The 19,626-nt window shown below is 33.3% G+C and overlaps 1 pseudogene; it reads right to left on the bottom strand.

Moving 5' to 3' along the window:
• Positions 1–732: 732 nt before the first annotated feature.
• LOC140955630 (uncharacterized) lies at positions 733–12,593 on the bottom strand (annotated as a pseudogene).
• Positions 12,594–19,626: the final 7,033 nt, after the last annotated feature.

Genomic DNA, 19,626 nt, shown 5'->3' with positions numbered 1-19,626 from the left:
GAGGGGAAACGGTTTTTAGTAGTTGAATAAGAAAGATATTTTAATGAAAACTAGAAGGGAGAAGTGAACAAAATATGAATGCATGTTACCCGTTATTATTAAATTTTTGTGTTGTTATATTTATTGTGATATTCATGTTTCAATAATATGTATTTTGTTTCAAGACCATCACATGCACGACAAGAGTTGATCCTAGCTTATGTTCACTTCTTGTAATATAGGTTCTATGGAGTATACTCTTGTATTTTGTAAACATATAAATGTTTGTATAACTTAATTTGTATACTTAATGTTTAAACTTGATTAAATGAACTTACCTTTATAGTTCATAAAACCATGTTTCATGTATGCGTATTTATATTTTTATCTATCCATAATGATATTTGTTATATAATGTATATCATAAATGTTGTGGTTGATATGTATGATGATGTTTCTAGGATTGAGACCCAGGATGATTGGGTTGGGATTGAGTTAGGAGATGCAGGTTATTAGAAGTGTAAACATGTTAAATGTTGATAACTTGGGACCTTCTAGTATAAGGAAGACTTCTTCAAAATTTTGATAGACTTTAATATGAACACCATGAATATATATATATATATATATATATATATATATATATATATATAGAAAAAATTAATTACTCTATTTTTTGGTTAACAAGAGATTGTTGTTTTTATCCGGAACAAGGAATGTTACAAGTTCGCCTGATAGACCAACAAGAAACCATTAAGTAGGGGAAAGCCTAAGGGGTTTATCCCTATCTGAAGCACTGGTATTATCCACGCCCAGTCGAGGTTGACTCGGTCTTCTAAGGGAAACAACAATAGTATCTATAATTGAGGCTTTTCCTTTTGGATTACCAGGCAGTGCTAGAGTATCATATACCAGCAGGCTCCTACTTCGCGTAATGTACTGCCTCCTAACTGTGACAAGTTTCTTCCCCTCTGCTGAAGTGATATCCTTAAATGGTACAGTATCATCAAGTGCCTGCACAATAGTAATTGGGGCAAGAGGATCAATAGCTTGATCTTTGTCCATAACGATAAAGGTGATTCTGGTCTTTTTCCTGCCACCTATTGCTACCGTTCTCCCAGCCACAGCCTTAACATTAGCACCCTGGGGACTTGGAGGCTGCTCACCATGAGACATTACCCTATCACCCTGCTAGCTATCCACAGCACCTATCTCCACAGGAGAACCAGAACTAGAGGGATGACGACTCTAATAGGCCTTCGCAGGGAGGTTAGCTAGTTGAGAAACTTTCTTGCCCTTAGTAGTAGAAGTTTTGGAGCATGCTATAGGGTAGGATGCTCAAGAAGATGACAATATGTGTAGAGCTTTGGAACTTCGGGAGGGTCTCATACACAACCATTGCAATAAAGGGACCCTATTAGGCAAGATAATGGTGATTGAGTTGGGCAAGTTGGTAAGCAAGTCCACCTCAATCAACACCTTAGCAAAAGAGAGCCTAGACATGGAATTAATAAAAGCATCACATTGGTATACTTTAGGATTTTTGGTACATGATTATCTTTAGGTCCAAGTTTTTTTTTCCAATACATTTGATTCTTATGTACAGGGTTACCTCTAGGTCAGGGTTTCAAACCTGGTATTCAACTTTCTTGGGTTGATTTTCAATTTTATTATAGGTTGCGTGACCACGTGATCATAAGGTTCACATCAGTTTCTAACCCCTAAACACCTAAGACATTTTATATCACAGTTATGAGTAGGTTAAGTTTTGAGTTTACCTTCAGCATCCATATAAATCTCCTTTTTAGCCTTAAATGGTTCAACCTTAGAATGCATAAAGGGCTTAGATTGAGCAACATCATCTGTCTTCACATTCATCCTTCAAGCAAAGGAAGATGAAGCCAAATTGAATAGTGGTCATGAGTTAGCGCTCCTTTTAATTTATCTCTCCATCCTCGCCGTCATATGAACCAAGTCCTCCAAATCCATATAATGCTATAACTCTACTACATTAGCAATATCCATATTTGGCCCATTAAGAAACTGACACGACCAAAAGCTTGATGTCTTCTCCCAAGTACAGGAGTGTCGAAGTAATAAATAACCCGGCAAGACCGGGGTCGAACCACAGAGAGGTTAATTGTATAAATTATAAATAACAGCGCAACAATAACAATAATAACGATAATAATAATAATAATAGTACTAGTAATAGTAATAATAATAATAATACTCAGTACGTGGCATTGTTATACCTGAGAATGATCTAAAAGATCGGGTCACAGGTTTCCAGCCTATATATTGAGTTTATGAACATATAATAATAATAAGAATAACAACAACAACAACAATAACAACAACAACAACAACAACAATAAAGAAGAGAAGGAAGAAATTAATGAAAACTTTGAGTTGAAAGATTAATGTAAGGATTAAACAACGATAAAAATAAATGTCAAGGTTAGAGGATCCACTAATGGTACTTCAAACAAGTATAGTATAAACTCTTATTATTCAATTGGAAACCACACATAAAGGAGGTTCCAATTAGATTATAAATTATTAACATGATTACATTAGTTATCTTATTCGAATAAAGCTAATACTTGTAAATGTTGGCAGGCATTCATGATTATAACTTATGTTAACAACAAATCAAGTTCCTTTTATTTATATGATAGGCCTGCATTTAAGATGAGCATTTACCATAAATTAAGGTATCTTATAGTATCAAACTTGTTATTATAAAACATGCTTTAGTTAAGGAGTTATTGATACTTCAAGTGCAAAATGATGACATAAAACCTTGATAAACATGCACTTTTAAGTACTAATCACACCCCCCAACCAGTTTATTACTAGTCCTTAGTAATCTAAAGCGTTAAAATAGAGAAAAAATTTGCAAGTATCACAAAGCAAGGCATTCATCATTCAACTTTTATTAATCTATCCAGATAAACAAACTCTCATTAAATTTATATTACTACTTCATACTTCTTAAACAAGATATTAATAAACCTTCTTTTTATGTGCTCAATATATGAAAACATAAATGATGGGGCTTTTATTGGAAGAAAACAATATTATGTTCAAATGTTTAAGGTGAACTTCCTTGGGTTGGGATTATTATTATTATTACTTTTTTTTTCTCTTTTTTTTTATATATATTTATATACACATACAACTTAAAACACAATGTATCTTTAACCCATGTAACGTGTTTTAGGCTAATGACTCCCAGACCAGTTGATCTTAGGGCATTAGGTGTTGAGACACCCCTACGAGCTTAACAACTCGGGTTGCAGATACTAATACATAGATAGTGCAATGTTTGATTCCCTTAAGCTTTTCTCCTTAACCCATGTAACAAGCTTTGGGCCAATAGCTCCCAAGTCAGTTGACTTTAGGGTATTAGGTGTTAAAACACCCCTTCGGGCTTAATTGCTTAGGTTAGAGAGGCTACGAAACCAAACTTATCTACGTTTTTATTATCATCAATATTATCAATATTTTTTTTTTTTTGCAAATTATATACTATCCCTTTCCCTTAGTTGTTACCTTCAATAAAAGAACATAATGTAATAATCCAATGTGTAACCCACAATCATATGTTAAAGTGTGTGTGTGAAAATAAAGGTTTAATAATACTTGTTAAATGAGTAAATGAGTAGAATCAAGTGATAACAATGCGAGAGTTTGTAAACTTGAATATTTCAAGAAGTATTCTAATAGGCCTTGTTATGAATATTGCAAATAACCATTAGAAAATTTTTACTAAGATGCGTCTCAAGAATAATTCCTCTTTACTCTGCCATCCTAGTAATAACAGTTTTGCCAAATGGTTTTTTAAAAACAAAAACAGTTAGCTGGTTAGTTTTTTTTTTTTAAAAAAAAAAACTACTACCCTCTCCCCCAACCAAAACGAGACATTGTCCTCAACGTCCTAAGGTAGAAAGATAGAGTATAGAAGACATCACCTGAAACAACGAACAATGATAAACCTGAAACACACTTAAACAAATATAAGAAGTAACAAAACAAAATAATATGCTATTAATAAAATCAAAAGACACAAGGTTTCATAGATGAAGGCTCAAATCTAATCTAAGCTTTTTACGGCTTTCCTTAGCTGACCAATCTAGGAGACTCATGCAAGGATCAATGACAGGGATGAAAGATTGTAGTTGGTCAATCAATTGTTCAGCAGTAGCAGTAGAGATTATGATTTGTCGTGCTGAAGATGTTAGAAATTCCTGTTCCACAGCTTGATCAAGGAAAGACAACAAGTTATCATAAAAACCATTAACATTTAACAAACCTATAGGTTTATGGTGAATGTGCAGTTGGGCCCAAGATGAAATATGAAAGATCTCTTCCAATGTGCCCAGACCACCTGGTAAGGCAATGTAGGCATCAGCATGGCTAAACATGGCATTCAGTCGATCAGACATTATTGGGACCTGTAGTTCCTCTCCAATTGTTTTTCCAATGAGTCTCCATTTGCTAAAGCTTTGGGGACAACCCCCAAAACTTGACTGCCTCCTAAAAATGCAGCCATTGACACACCTCCCATTAACCAAAGGCTGCCTCCCCCATACACTAAATGAATCTTTCTCTCAACTAGTACGTGACCAAGATGATTTGCTGATTCTAAAAACTCTTTTTCTTTCCCAGGGCTGAATCCACCGAAAACACAAATATTTCTTATATGATGACTTGAGGAACCTGCCATTTCTACACACTTCTATATTTGATGAATGTATGGGATGAGTAGAAATGAAGGGAAGGAAGAGAAGAATTTATAGATGAAAAAGTGAAAATGCAATCATACCACCTATATGTAGGCCAGCTGTAGTCTCACACTCTTTCTCTTTATTTATTTATTTTGAAAAAGCATGTATGTACAAGTAGTTGTGATTGTGGCTCACATCTTCCCTTGGTTTTAAGTCCAAGAACGGCTTAAATGCCCTCTATGGGTCGGGGATAGGCTTTCTATCCAGTTTTCTTAAAAACTAGCAAACAGGGTCTTTTTAGTCAGATTCCCAAGACTAAGTCGATCATGTTCTTTATGGAATTGTGGCCATAAATCATGAATTACACGATGCACATCTCCACTAGGATGCGTCTCAAGGGTTAACAAAAGATTATCTAAAGACCCTTTACTCAGGCCATCCTTAATGAATTGTATTTTATCTTCACGGTTTACAGATACCATTCCTAAAGAACGACATGTCGCATTACAAGTCCATCTGGCACATCTGTGACAGACTTTCAGTCGTTTTGCACGACGTTTCTTTGCAAAAGTGCTTTTACCTGTTCCAGGCATGTGTGAAATGAAAGAATTGGAGGACTCACCTGATAATTGGACCTTTGCTTCAATCAGCCAACGAATATCTTCAGGAATTCCATGGTTCATTAACAACCTCAATCTTTCACACTTAGCACGGTAAATTTTTGTAATCGCATTCTGAGGCAGAGCGGGAAAATACTTTTTCATTTTTTCAAGAGTGGTGTCCATTTTCAAATGAGAATTTGATGGGAGATTCAAAGAAAGAAGAAAGAGCAGAGAATTGCACAATTATATACACAAATATCAGTTATCATGGGAAATTGAAAGAACCGACTGAAGAGTCACAGAGTACCGTTATCCGCCATTTGACCCGGGTGAGAGAAACTTGAAAACATTGCCATTCTTTGGATTCTCAATATCACAGGCCCCATATGGATACACATGTTTCACAATAAAAGGACCGCTCCATCTTGATCTTAGTTTTACTAGAAATAAATGGAGTCGAGAATTATAAAGCAAGACTTTTTGACCAACATTGAATGTTTTTCTCAGTATTTTCTTGTCATGAAACTCTTTGATTCTTGCTTTATGAATTCTTGAATTGTCATATGCATCATTTCTAATTTCCTCAAGCTCATTTATTTGCAATTTTCGCAGCTGACTAGCACCATCAATGTTTGAATTGAAAGCTTTAATAGCCCAATAAGCTTTATGTTCAATTTCCACAGGCAAGTGACAAGGTTTTCCATAGACTAGTCTATAAGATGACATACTTAATGATGTTTTATATGCAGTTCGATAAGCCCAAAGTGCATCATTAAGTCTTAAAGACCAGTCTTTCCGATTAGGGTTCACTATTTTCTCCAAGATCTGTTTGATCTCCCTATTAGCAAGGTCTACTTGTCCACTTGTTTGAGGGTGATAAGGGCTGGCAACTTTGTATGTGATTCCATATTTCTTCATTAAAGAATCAAATGGATTGTTGCAGAAATGTGTTCCACCATCACTTATCATGGCTCGAGGGATTCCAAATTGACTCAAAATATTGTCGTTTAAAAACTTTATCACTATTTTGTGATCATTTTTTCGACTTGGAATTGCCTCTATCCATTTTGAAACATAATCTACCGTGACTAATATGTACACGAAACCAAAAGATGGAGGAAATGGACCCATGAAATCTATACCCCAACAGTCAAAGATCTCAATGACAAGGCATTAAAGGCATCATGTGACGTTTTGAAATAGATCCCAACTTTTGACAATTTTCACAAGTCTTGCAGAATGCATGTGAGTCCTTGAACATGGTGGGCCAGTAAAATCCACTTTGTAAGATTTTTGCAGTTGTCTTTTTTGACGAGAAATGACCACATACCTCAGAATGACAAAATCTAATGACACTGCTTACCTCATTGTCAGGAATGCGTCTTTGAAATATTTGATCAGGACAATATTTAAATAAATATGGGTCATCCCAATAAAAGCTCTTCACTTCGTTCAAGAACTTTCTTTTGTCCTGGGTACTCAAATGAGCTGGCAATTGTCCTGAGACAAGAAAATTAATAATATTAGCAAACCAAGGCATCGTAGAAATAGAAAATAAAGATTCATCAGGAAAGTAGTCATTGATTGGTGTGATGTCAAATTTTGAATATGTTGTCAATCTTGACAAATGATCTGCGACAACATTTTCGGTGCCTTTCTTGTCTTTGATTGTGATATCAAATTCTTGAAGTAACAAAATCCACCGCACCAATCTAGCCTTAGAATCTTTCTTAGAAAGAAGATATTTCAATGCTGCATGATCACTAAAAACAACAACAGGTGAGTCAACAAGATAAGATCTGAATTTATCACAAGCAAATACTACTGCAAGTAATTTTTTTTCAGTGGTGGTGTAATTCATTTCAGCACTATTTAAAGTTTTACTTGCATAGTAAATCACATAAGGCTTCTTATCTTTTCTTTGTCCCAAGACAGCACCCACGGCATAATCACTAGCGTCACACACAAGGTTGTCAAAAACGCTTTTTTGACACGACACGGAACATTCAATTTAAAATCGACTCGTAAACTCGAATCGTAAAATCGTAAAATCAGAAGTAAAATTTTTTAACTAAAAATCGTAAAATCGGAAGTAAATTTTTTTAAACTAAAATCGTAAAATCGGAAGTAAATTTTTTTAAACTAAAATCGTAAAATCGCAAGTAAAATATTATAAACAATACAAATATCCAAACATATTAAATTACATAATTCAAATAAAAGTAATTCAATCATTTGTTTAAGAATTACAATTTACAAATATGCATGTTGTATCCTATAAAAATACATTCACATGTTAACAAAGAAGAGTCACTTTAGGTCATTGCCTTTCAAAACTTGCTAGTTTACTCAGCATCATTTTTTTTATTGGAACTGTAATCCTAGATGGGTAAATCATGATAGTTTAAACGTGAATTGTTTTTTTATAAAATACTTTTATTTAAACATAGTTTTTCTATTTAGTAATTTTGATTACTCAGCATTTTTTGCTCCAATAATTGTTTTTTAATTAGCAATTCTGAAAATAAACTTGAGAGTTCACAGAATAAGCAACCTCCATTTTTTTACCATCCAATCATCCATGCTAAAACTAATAAGTCTTAAAACGAATCATTATTACAAGTTTACAACCATTTTTAATTCCTTTAGCTTTATCAATTCGAAGTCTGTTTCTTTCACAGAATAAGTCTTCCATTCCATTATCATCAATCGTCAATAAGTCTTCCTTAATCTATCTACGCAGTCTTCGATCAAAATGAACATAGATTTATTTTCACAAAATACATTCAGCAGATGAACATTGATAATACAATTGACTCACACCCTCCCTGACTCCTTAATCGTCAATACATTCACAAAATACATTCAGCAGAACTGATCAATGGGCAAAAAGATAATTCAATTTATTTTCCATCCACATCACTGATAATACAATTGATTCAATTGAACATTCAAGCTCAAAAGGCATTCCAAATAGGTACATCTTTACAACAAAAGGCATTCGATTCCCAATCATTTTTTATCTCTAATCACCGATTCACAGCAAACCCAGAAGATGAACATAGATTCACAGCAAACCCAGATCATTTTTTGTCTCTAATCACCCGATTCACCACCATTAGACAGAAAAAAACAAAGCTTGGGTTCCCAATTCGTACCTTCATCTCGCTCTGGAGTGTGAGACAGAGATGGGATGATTGGACGAAGGGGATGACTCTGGAGTCAGGGAGGGTGTGAGTCACACCATGTGACTGTGTGAGACTGAGACAGGGACAATGAAGTCACAGGGGGTGACCTTGAGACAGGGACGAAGTCGCGAGACAGTGACAAAGTCGCGAGACAGTGACGAAGACGGAGATGAAGACGAAGACAAAGACGAAGAAGACGAGGTCGGTTGGTCGGGCACTCGGGTGGGATTTGCGAATTTAGGAAAGAAAAGAGACTACTACAGTACTACTCACTGCCCTGACTTTATTTGGTGGCTAAGTGGAAAAGAGATTACAATTCGCAATTTTGCACTTCGGCCTTCGCAGGACATTTGCCTAAACTCGGGCAATCGTAACGTTTTTAATGTTTTTTATGAGTCAACCGGTTTTTCTACAAGTTTGACCGAGTCAACCTGATTTTACTGGTTTTCGAGTCTTAACCCCGATTCTACACGTTTTTTGTATTTTGACTCGTAAAATCGTACGATTTTACGAGTCAAAATGCATTTTTAACAACCATGGTCACACATTATTTCAAAAGGTAATGACCAATCAGGAGGTTGAATGACAGGAGCAGAAGTAAGCAAGTTTTTAAGTTTAACAAAGGCTTCTTCACAATGTTCAGTCCATTCAAAAATATTATCCTTTGTTAGAAGGTTACTCAAGGGCTTAGATATTACACTAAAATCTTTGATGAACCTTCTGTAAAAACCAGCATGTCCTAAGAATGATCTATCATTTTTAACAGATTTTGGTGTTGGTAAGTTGGCAATTAACTCGATTTTAGATTTGTCAACCTCAATTCCTTTCGATGAAACAATGTGACCAAGTACAATGCCGTTTGTTACCATAAAGTGACATTTTTTCCAATTTAGTACAAGATTCTTGTCTTCACACCTACTCAAAACCTTTTCTAAGTTAGTCAAACAATCATCAAATGAATCACCAAAAACAGAAAAATCATCCATAAAAATTTCAAGAAAACGTTCAACCATATCACTGAATATGCTAAGCATGCATCTTTGAAACGTGGCTGGTGCATTACATAATCCAAAAGGCATCCTTCGATATGCAAAAGTACCAAATGGACATGTGAAAGTAGTCTTCTCTTGATCTTCCAATGCAATTTCAATTTGATTGTAACCTGAATAGCCATCTAAGAAACAATAAAATTCATGACCTGCAACTCTTTCTAGGATTTGGTCCATGAAAGGTAAAGGGAAATGATCTTTCCTAGTCATTGAATTAAGTTTCCTATAGTCAATGCACATGCACCAACTAGTAACAGTCCTAGTTGGAATTAACTCATTTTTCTCATTCGTTATCACAGTGACTCTAGACTTTTTGGGTACAACTTGGGTAGGACTTACCCATTTGCTGTCAGAAATAGAATAAATGATTCCATTATCTAGAAGCTTAATGACTTCATTTTTCACTACTTCTTTCATATTAGGATTAAGCCTTCGTTGGATTTCTCCAAATAAATCCTGTGTGTGCAAATCAAAGGGCTAATTCCTTTTATGTCAGCTATGGTCCATCCTAATGCATTTTTATGCATTTTCAGAGTCTGTAATAACTTACCTTCTTAATGTGCATTAAGTTTGGAAGAGATTATTACCGGAAAAGTTTCATTTTCTCCCAAAAATGAGTATTTGAGATTAAATGGTAACGACTTTAATTCAAGTTTTGGTGGTTGAACACTTGAAGGTATGGGCTCAATTGATCGTGGTGGCAATTCTTCAATTTGTGGTCTCCAATTGCATGCCTTTGATTCCTGAAAGTAGATTATTTGCAAATCATCAGATTCATCAATCTCAGTTTCACTAGAAGTGGTTTGAAATTGATCATGAACTAATTTTTCAATAAAGTCCACTTCCTGTAAATCATTATCATCTCCAGGTTGCTTGTAAATGTTGAAAATATTCATCTCCAATGTCATGTTTCCAAATGATAGCTTCATCAGTCCATTCCTACAATTAATCAATGCATTAGAAGTGACAAGAAATGGACGTCCTAAAATGACAGGAATTGAATTACATGCTTTAACAGGTTGTGTATCCAATACAACAAAATCCACAAAAAGGCTTTCTTTTTCACATTCAGTTTTCTCTTCACAGTGCACAAATCTTTCAAAAATTTAGCATAGGAAGGAACCTGTTTAATAGCATCCAACAAAGGTATATTGATCCTTACCTGTTTGAAAGTTTCAAAGATTTCAGAGTTGTGATTGACTTTCCTTTGTTTGGTCATGATATGAGGAAATGGAAGTGCTGGCGGGGAATCAGCCTTTTCTTTGCAATGTTCAGGTTCAACCCTTTCCTTACCCTCAGAGATAGACTCATCATCTTTGTCATAAGGTTCAAGAATGGGTTTTTCAATAACCTTACCACTAAAAAGAGTGATGACTGATTTGACTTGATCCATGTGTTGGCTTCCAGAACTACTCGCATTTGCATTGTATTGCCCTTTTGGATTTTGTTGTGGTTGAGATGGAAACTTACCTTTCTCTTGAAAACTGAGAGCCGATGTTAATTTTGCAAAAGCATCTTTAAAATCTGTCATGCTTTGAGCAAGTTAAGTGTTGATTGTCTCCTGCTTTTCAATGAATGCATGCAATGTTTCCTCAAGATTTCTTCTAGGAGGTGGAGCATAAGGAGGTGCATATCCATGAGAATTTTGGAAATTATGGTGTGCTTGAAATGGTGGCTGTGAAGTTTGTGCATTGTTACTATCACTCTTCCAACTAAAATTTGGGTGATTTCTCCAACCAGGGTTATACGTTTGGGAGTATGGGTTATGGTTGGGTCTTTGAAAACTGTTTAAAACATGGGCTTGTTCATGGAGGCATTCCCTAAAAGAAGGCAAAGTTGGACAATAATTTGTTGAGTGTTCCTTGGCTTCACAGATTTGACACACAATGTCTTGAATAGATTTTAATTGACCATTCTTTTTCAATTCAAGTGCTTCAACTTTTCTAGCTAAAGATGCAAACTTGGCTTGGAGGTCATGATCTTCCCTAAGGTTGTGCGTACCTCCACTAGATGTATGAGCTTGAGTTTTACTTGGTGCCTCATAAGTACCTGGGTGTCCCAATTTTGAGCATTTTCGGCTAGCAAATGCTTCATTAAGGTCTTTATCTTTGAAAGTTCCATTGCACATCAATTCAACCATTTGCCTATCTCTAGGTGTTAAACCTTCATAAAAATGTGAAATCAATCTCCATGTTTCAAAATCATGATGAGGGCAAGTATTAAGCAAATCTCGATACCTATCTCAATATTGGTAAAATGTTTCTCCTGGTTTTTGAGTGAAAGTAATGATTTGTCTTTTGAAAGAGTTTGTTCTGTGAGACGGAAAAAACTTCTTTAAAAATTGTTGTTGCATTTCATCCCAAGCACGAATGGATCCTGGTCTCAAATTTTGTAGCCATGTTTTAGCTTTATCTTTTAATGAAAAAGGAAAAAGCTTTAATCGAATGGTGTTCATGCTACAATTTGAGTCATTATATGTATTACAGACCTCCTCAAATTCCCTTAAATGCAAGTATGGATTTTCTAGGTCTAAACCATGAAAAGATGGTAAAAGTTGAATAATGCCTGGCTTAAAATTAAAATGAGATGCATCTGGAGGGAAAACTATGCATGAGGGTGCACTTGTTCTTGTGGGATTCATGTGGTCTCTAAGTGTTCTCATACGGTTATTCTCATTATTCTCATTATGAAGCGATTGATTATCTTCTTCGGCCATATTTTCTGAAAATGATGAGGATACCCTACAAAGTCGACCACTTAATGTACGTGACCAAACTCGCATGCACGTGTAAAAAGAGAAGAAAAGGAAGAAAAGAAAATAGAAGAAAAAGAAACAAAACAAAACAAAGAAAACAAAAGTTAGATAAAATGAAAAGTGAAAAGAGAAAATAAATTAAATATTATAATTTATACAAGAATTTACCTCCCCGGCAACGGCGCCAAAAACATGACACGACCAAAAGTTTGATGTCTTCTCCCAAGTGAAGGAGTGTCGAAGTAATAAATAACCCGGCAAGACCGGAGTCGAACCACAGAGAGGTTAATTGTATAAATTATAAATAACAACGCAACAATAATTATAATAACGATAATAATAACAATAGTATTAATAGTAATAGTAATAGTAATAATAATACTCAGTATGTGGCGTTGTTATACATGAGAATGATCTAAAAGATCGGGTCACAGGTTTCCAGCCTATATATTTGAGTTTATGAACATATAATAATAATAATAATAATAACAATAACAAAGAAGAGAAGGAAGAAATTAATGAGAACTTTGAGTTGAAAGATTAATGTAAGGATTAAACAACGATAAAAATAAATGTCAAGGTTAGAGGATCCACTAATGGTACTTCAAACAAGTATAGTATAAACTCTTATTACTCAATTGGAAACCACACATAAAGGAGGTTCCAATTAGATTATAAATTATTAACATGATTACATTAGTTATCTTATTTGAATAAAGCTAATACTTGTAAATGTTGGCAGGCATTCATGATTATAACTTATGTTAACAACAAATCAAGTTCCTTTCATAGCTCAAGTGTCGGTTATACCATACAGTATGGGCTATGAAAGTACCAAGTATTTTTTGTACCAAGTGTTATACAACATAAATCTAGATTAACCATTTAACAAGCAAAGTATTAAAAGTGAACAAGATAACAAAATATAAACATGTTAGTATCCAACGTTAAGGTCCATGTTAAGTTTATATTATACTTATTCTTACACCATTAGTGTACCCTTTTCACCTTGACATAATTAACTTAGCTAAACATAATGAAAGAAAGAAACATAGATGAACAAGATAAGAACATAAATGAGAAAGAAGTTAACTAAGTAAAGGAAAGGAAATGAAGTGCATAAACTTGATATTAATGAAAGCAAAACATAAGCAATACAAAGAGAGAAAGCAAGAGCATGATCTTGATCTGGAAACCAAGATGCCTCAATACATGGTAAGTGCCTCCTTTTATAGGCCAAAATTTGGAACTATTGGTTTGTTAATTAATTGATGAGTGGGTGGCCACATCTTGACTTGGTGACAATCCTTATCTTCTTGTCTGAACAAGACGTCATTGCTAACATCATAATTTGCCCAAAATCCTCAGGAATGTTCTAGGAAATTGTCTCAGCTTTCCAACAAAAAACAGATGAGGTCATTTGGACTTCTAGAACTCAAGATATGGGCTGAACACTAAATAGTGTCTGGGCTGCAGGACAGCTTCGGACTTCTTTGTTGTTCCTTCAGTTTGGACTTCAAAACGACCTTTTTAAATCTTGGGCTCCCATGAAAGTTGTAGGCCTTTGTCTTACCTTTCCATCCATATAAAATGGACCTAAATCCGAGATCTAGAGCTCCAGATATGATCCAATTACCGAGCAATGTTCCGGTTTGGACTGCACCGGCATCTCTTTTCTAAGTTTGACCATCTCTTTGTCCTTTCACTTTCAATACTTAAACTCATCAATCAATCCTTTTATTTATGTGATAGGCCTGCATTTAAGATGAGCATTTACCATAAATTAAGGTATCTTATAATATCAAACTTGTTATTATAAAACATGCTTTAGTTAAGGAGTTATTGATACTTCAAGTGCAAAATGATGATATAAAACCTTGATAAACCTGCACTTTTAAATACTAATCAGAAACCTAGTCATGGTGGCCTTCCTATCCATAAATTTAGAACATCGACTCAAACCATGTGGTTTATGATAAAGCTTCTTATAATAACAATTAGGAACAAATTGTTTTCTCATCAAAGCCTTCATATCATCCTATGAATCAATAGGTCTCTCCATGTTCCTCCTCCTAGAAGTCACAAGTTGATCCCACCAAATAATTATGTAATCAACAAATTCAATCACCATAAACTTCACCTTTTTTCTTCTCAAAATAATTATGGCATTAAAAAATATCATTCACCTTCTTTTCCCACTCCAAATAAGCTTCAAGATCATTTTTAACTTGAAAACTATAAATTTTTGTTTAATATAGTCCAAATCACCATCCACATCGTCACAGTTTTGAGAATTTGGAAAATCCTCTTTTTAGTTGAATTGGCCCCTATATTTAAACTCATCATTCCTTCAACCTCTAAACTGCTAAAAAACATCTTCATGACCTATAGTTTCATGCTTAAAATCATCATCTCCCGTAACATCATCCCCATCCTCAATAAATTCACTACCCACATACAATTTCATCATGTTCAATTCATATTAAATATAAGAAAATTTCCATAAATTCACTACCCATCCTAGACTGCTAAAAAACATCTCCATGACCAATAGTTTTATGCTTAAAATCATCATCTTTCGTAACATCATCCCCATCCTCAATAAATTCACTACCCATATACAATTTCATCATGTTCAATTCATATTAAATATAAGAAAATCAATCAGTCTTAATACTAACATCATATGCAATTGGTAAAGAATATTACTAATGTTCTCTAACTTTACACCTCCAAGTCATATCAACTTCAATATTTTTATAATTTCACTCAAGTTCGTGACATATATCTTGTTTAACATCCATAAAAGACATGCCTAAATTACCATTCAACAACACATTGCTTCCGTCATTGTAAGTGATGTTATTGTTCATATAAAGAGAAACAGTAACACCGTAATAACATAACATAAAAATATTATAAGACATTCTGTAGAAAAAAAATAAAAACCAATTCCGGTCAATTTAACACAAATCAATCAAAATCTTTAATTTTAGCAACTTACCTAAAAACTCAAAGCAAAACATAAATAATCAAAATTTAACCTAATTCATGTTATTTTCATGCTCAATTGCCTGAAATCAATTATAATTGCATAAATTCATAACTAATTTAACAAAATTCAATCAAAATCCTCAATTTCAGCAACTTACCAAAAAAATCAATGCAAAGAAAATTGATCACAATTTAACTTAATTCATGTTATTTTCATGTTTAATTGCATGAAATCAACCCTAATTGTAAAAATTAATGGCTAATTTAACACAATTCAATGAAACTCTAATTTCAAACAAACCTAATTTTCAAATTAAACCCTAATTCAAGCAAACACAAATTAAACATAAATTAAATATGAAATACACAAAATATAAGTGTAGGTTGTTTACCTTGCTTTTTTCAATTGGAGAGTGGTGGTAGTTTGGTACTCATATCTTAGGAGTGGTGGTGATGCTTTAGGTGGTGATTCTAACACTAAAAACAATGATTTTTTGGTGTGTTTTTAGGCTATGAGGCAATTTTGACTGGTTTTCTAAGAGAGAAAGATGGTGTAAATGATAGGTTTATATATATATATATATATATATATATATATATATATATATATATATAAGGGGGGGTTGCAATTGTAAGGGGGAGAAAAAGAGGTTGGGTTAAATTGCATGACCTGTCACGATTCACAATCACAACATCATAAGTTATCGTGTTTTTAAATTGCAATATTCAATAGATGACATGTACAAACTGTGCTATTTCACCAATTATTTTTCAAAATGTTTTAATTTGTTAAAATTTTGAGTTTACTATGTTAATTCTTAAAAACAAATTGATTAGTTCTTAAAAGTGCATTCTTATGAAGGTTTTAGATCAATATTTTGCACTTGAAGTATCAATAACTCCTTAACTAAAACATGTTTTATAATAACATGTCTGATACTATAAGATACATTAATGTATGGTAAATGTTCATCTTAAATGCAGGCCTATCACATAAATCAAAGGATTGATTGATGAATTCAACTACTGAAATTGAGAAGATAAAGAGAGAGGAAGCTTAGAAAAGTGATGTTGGTTGAGTCCAAACTGAAACATTGTTTAGTAATTGGGTCATATCTAGAGCTGTAGATCTTGGATTTAGGTCTGCTTTATATGGATGGAAAGATAAAACATAGGCCTAAAACTTTCATGTGCAGTTTAAGATTTAAAAAGGCCGTTTTCAAGTCCAAATTCTAGCAACAACGGAGAAGTCTGAATCTATCCTGCAGCCTAGACATTATTCAGTGTTCAGCCCATATCTTGAGTTTGGGGGGAAAGGGTAGTAGTTGATATTTTTAAAAAAAAAAAACTATGTTTTCTATTTCATAAACTATTTGCAAAATTGTTATTACTAAGATGGCAGGAGTTTTTTTTGTTAAAGTGACTCTTGAGACGCATCTTAGTAAACATTCTTAACAAGGTCTATCATAATACTTCTTTAAATATTCAAGTTTATAAAACTCTCGTATTGTTATCACTTGATCCTGCTCATATGCTCATTTAACAAGTATTCTTAAATCTTTATTTTCACACACACACACACACACTTTAACATATGATTGTGGGTTGCACACTGAATTATTATATTATTTATGTTCTTTTGTTAAAGGTAACAACTAAAGGGAAAGGGATAGTATATAATTTGAAAAAAAACAAAAAAATAAAAATAAAAACGTAGATAATTTTAGTTTCATGGCCTCCCCAACCTAAGCAATTAAGCCCGAAGGGGTGTTTTAACACTTAATACCCTAAAGTCAACTAACTTGGGAGCTATTGGCCCAACACTTGCTACATGTGTTAAGGACAAATGCTTAAGGAAATCAAACATTGCACTATCTACTTATCAGTATCTGCAACCCGAGTTACTAAGCTCGTAAGGGTGTCTCAACACCTAATGCCCTAAGACCAACTGGTTTGGGAGTTATTAGCTGAAAACTCGTTACATGAGTTAAAGATGCATTGTGTTTTAAGTTATATGTACATATATTAAAAAAAAAAAGATAATAATCTCAACCCAAGGAAGTTAACTTTAAACATTAGAACAAAAATTTTGCTTTCTTTCAAGTAAAGCCCCATAACTATATGTTGATATTTTAAGCACAAAAAAAAGGTTTACTAATATCTTGTTTAAGAGGTATTGAGCAGATATATGAATTTAATGAGAGTTTGTTTATCCGGATAAATTAATGGAAGTTAAATGATGAATGCCTTGCTTTGTGGAATTTGCAAAAAAAAATTATATTTTAATGCATTGATTACTAGGGACTAATAATAATCTGGTCGGGGGTGTGATTAGTACTTAAAAGTGCATTTTTATCAAGGTTATATATCATCATTTTGCAAAGTATCGATAACTCCTTAACTAAAGCATGTTTTATAATAACATACCTAATAATATAAGATACCTTTAATTTATGATAAATGTTAATCTTAAATGCAGGCCTATCACATAAATGAAAGGATTGATTCATGAGTTTCAGTATTGAAATTCAAAGGACAAAGAGAGGACCAAACTTAGAAAAGAGATGTTGGTGCAGTCCAAACTTGAACACTATTCAATAATTAGGTCATATCTAGAGTTCTAGATGTCCAAATGACTTCAGTTTTTAGGAAAGATTTGATAAGACATAGGCCTACAACTTTCATGTGGAGTCCAAGATTTAAAAATATTTTTTTCAAGTCCAAATTATAGCAACAACGGAAAAGTCTGAATCTGTCATGCTGCCTAGACAGTGTTCAGTGTTCAGCCCATATCTCGAATTCTAGAAATCCAAATGACCTGAATTTTTTTTCCTGGAAAGATAAGACAATTTCCTATAACTTTCATACATACAGGTGGTTCCAGTTCTGATGCTAGAAATGATATTTTATTCAGACAAGAAGATAAGAATTTTCACCAAGTCAAGAGTTGGTTACCCACTCAACAATTAGTCATCAAATCAATAGTTCCAAATGTTGTCCTATAAAAGGAGGCATTTGCCATGTATTTAGGGGCTTGGTTGTTCAGATCAAGAACTTGCTCTTGCTCTCTCTCTTTATATATATTTTTTTGTAATTCTTAAGTTTTGCTTTCATTAATATCTTGTTTATGCTTTTCATTTCCTTTCCTTTACTTAGTTAACTTATATCTTATTTATGTTCTTATTTTGTTTATTTATGTTTCATTTCTTTATTATGTTTAGCTAAGTCTATTATATCAAAGTGAAAAGGCTACACTAATGGTGTAAGAATAAGTATGGTGTAAACTCAACATGAACCTTAATGTTTAATATTAACATGTCTTATCTTTTTATCTTACTAATTCGTAATACCTTGCTTATTAAATGCTTAATCTAGATTTGTGTTGTATAACACTTGGTACAACAAATGGTTGGCACTCTCATAGCCCAACCGTATGGTATTAACTACACTTGTGCTATGAAATGAACTTGATTTGTTGTTACCATAAGTTAGCATCATGAATTCCTGACAATATTTAAAAGTTTGGTGTTACTTAAATAAGATAATTAATATGATCATGTTAACAATTTATAATGAGCTATTAATGACAAATCATCCGATTGGAACCTTCTTTGTGTGTGGTTTCCAGTTGAATAATAAGAGTTTATACTATACTTATTTGAAATACTATTAGTGGAAATTATAACCTTGACATTTGTTTTTATCATTGTTTAATCCTTACATTAATCTTCCATCTCAAAGTTCTCATTTTCTTCTTCATCTTTATTATTATTATTATTATTATTATTAACTACTATTATTGTTGTCGTCGTTGTTGTTGTTGTTATTGTTGTTGTATTATTGTTGTCTATAATTTATACAATTAACCTCCCTATGGTTCGATCCCAGTCTTGTCAAGTTATTTATTACTTCGACACTTTTACACTTGGGAGAAGACATCAATCTTTTGATTGTGTCAATTTACTAATATTGTTAATTTTCTTGTTTCAGGATAATTGCCAGCTCATTGGAGTACCCAAGACAAAAATGAAGTTCTTGAACGAAGTGAATAACTTTTATTAGGATGACCCTCATTTATTCAAATATTTCAAAGATGCATTCCTGACAATGAGGTAAGTAGTGTCATTAAATTTTTTCATTATGAGGTATGTAAGGGTCATTTCTCATCAAGAAAGACAACTGCAAAAATCTTACAAGGTGGATTTTACTAGCCTACATGTTCAAGGACTCACATGCATTCTGTAAGACTTGTGAAAATTATCAAAAGTTGGGATCTATTTCAAAATGTCACATGATACCTTTAAATCCTATTTTTTTCATTGAGAT

Source organism: Populus alba, chromosome 5 (genome assembly GCF_005239225.2).
Source record: "Populus alba chromosome 5, ASM523922v2, whole genome shotgun sequence".
Taxonomy (NCBI): Eukaryota; Viridiplantae; Streptophyta; class Magnoliopsida; order Malpighiales; family Salicaceae; genus Populus; species Populus alba.
The sequence above is the reverse complement of the archived record's forward strand: the minus strand, read 5'-3'. Positions and strand labels throughout refer to the sequence as shown.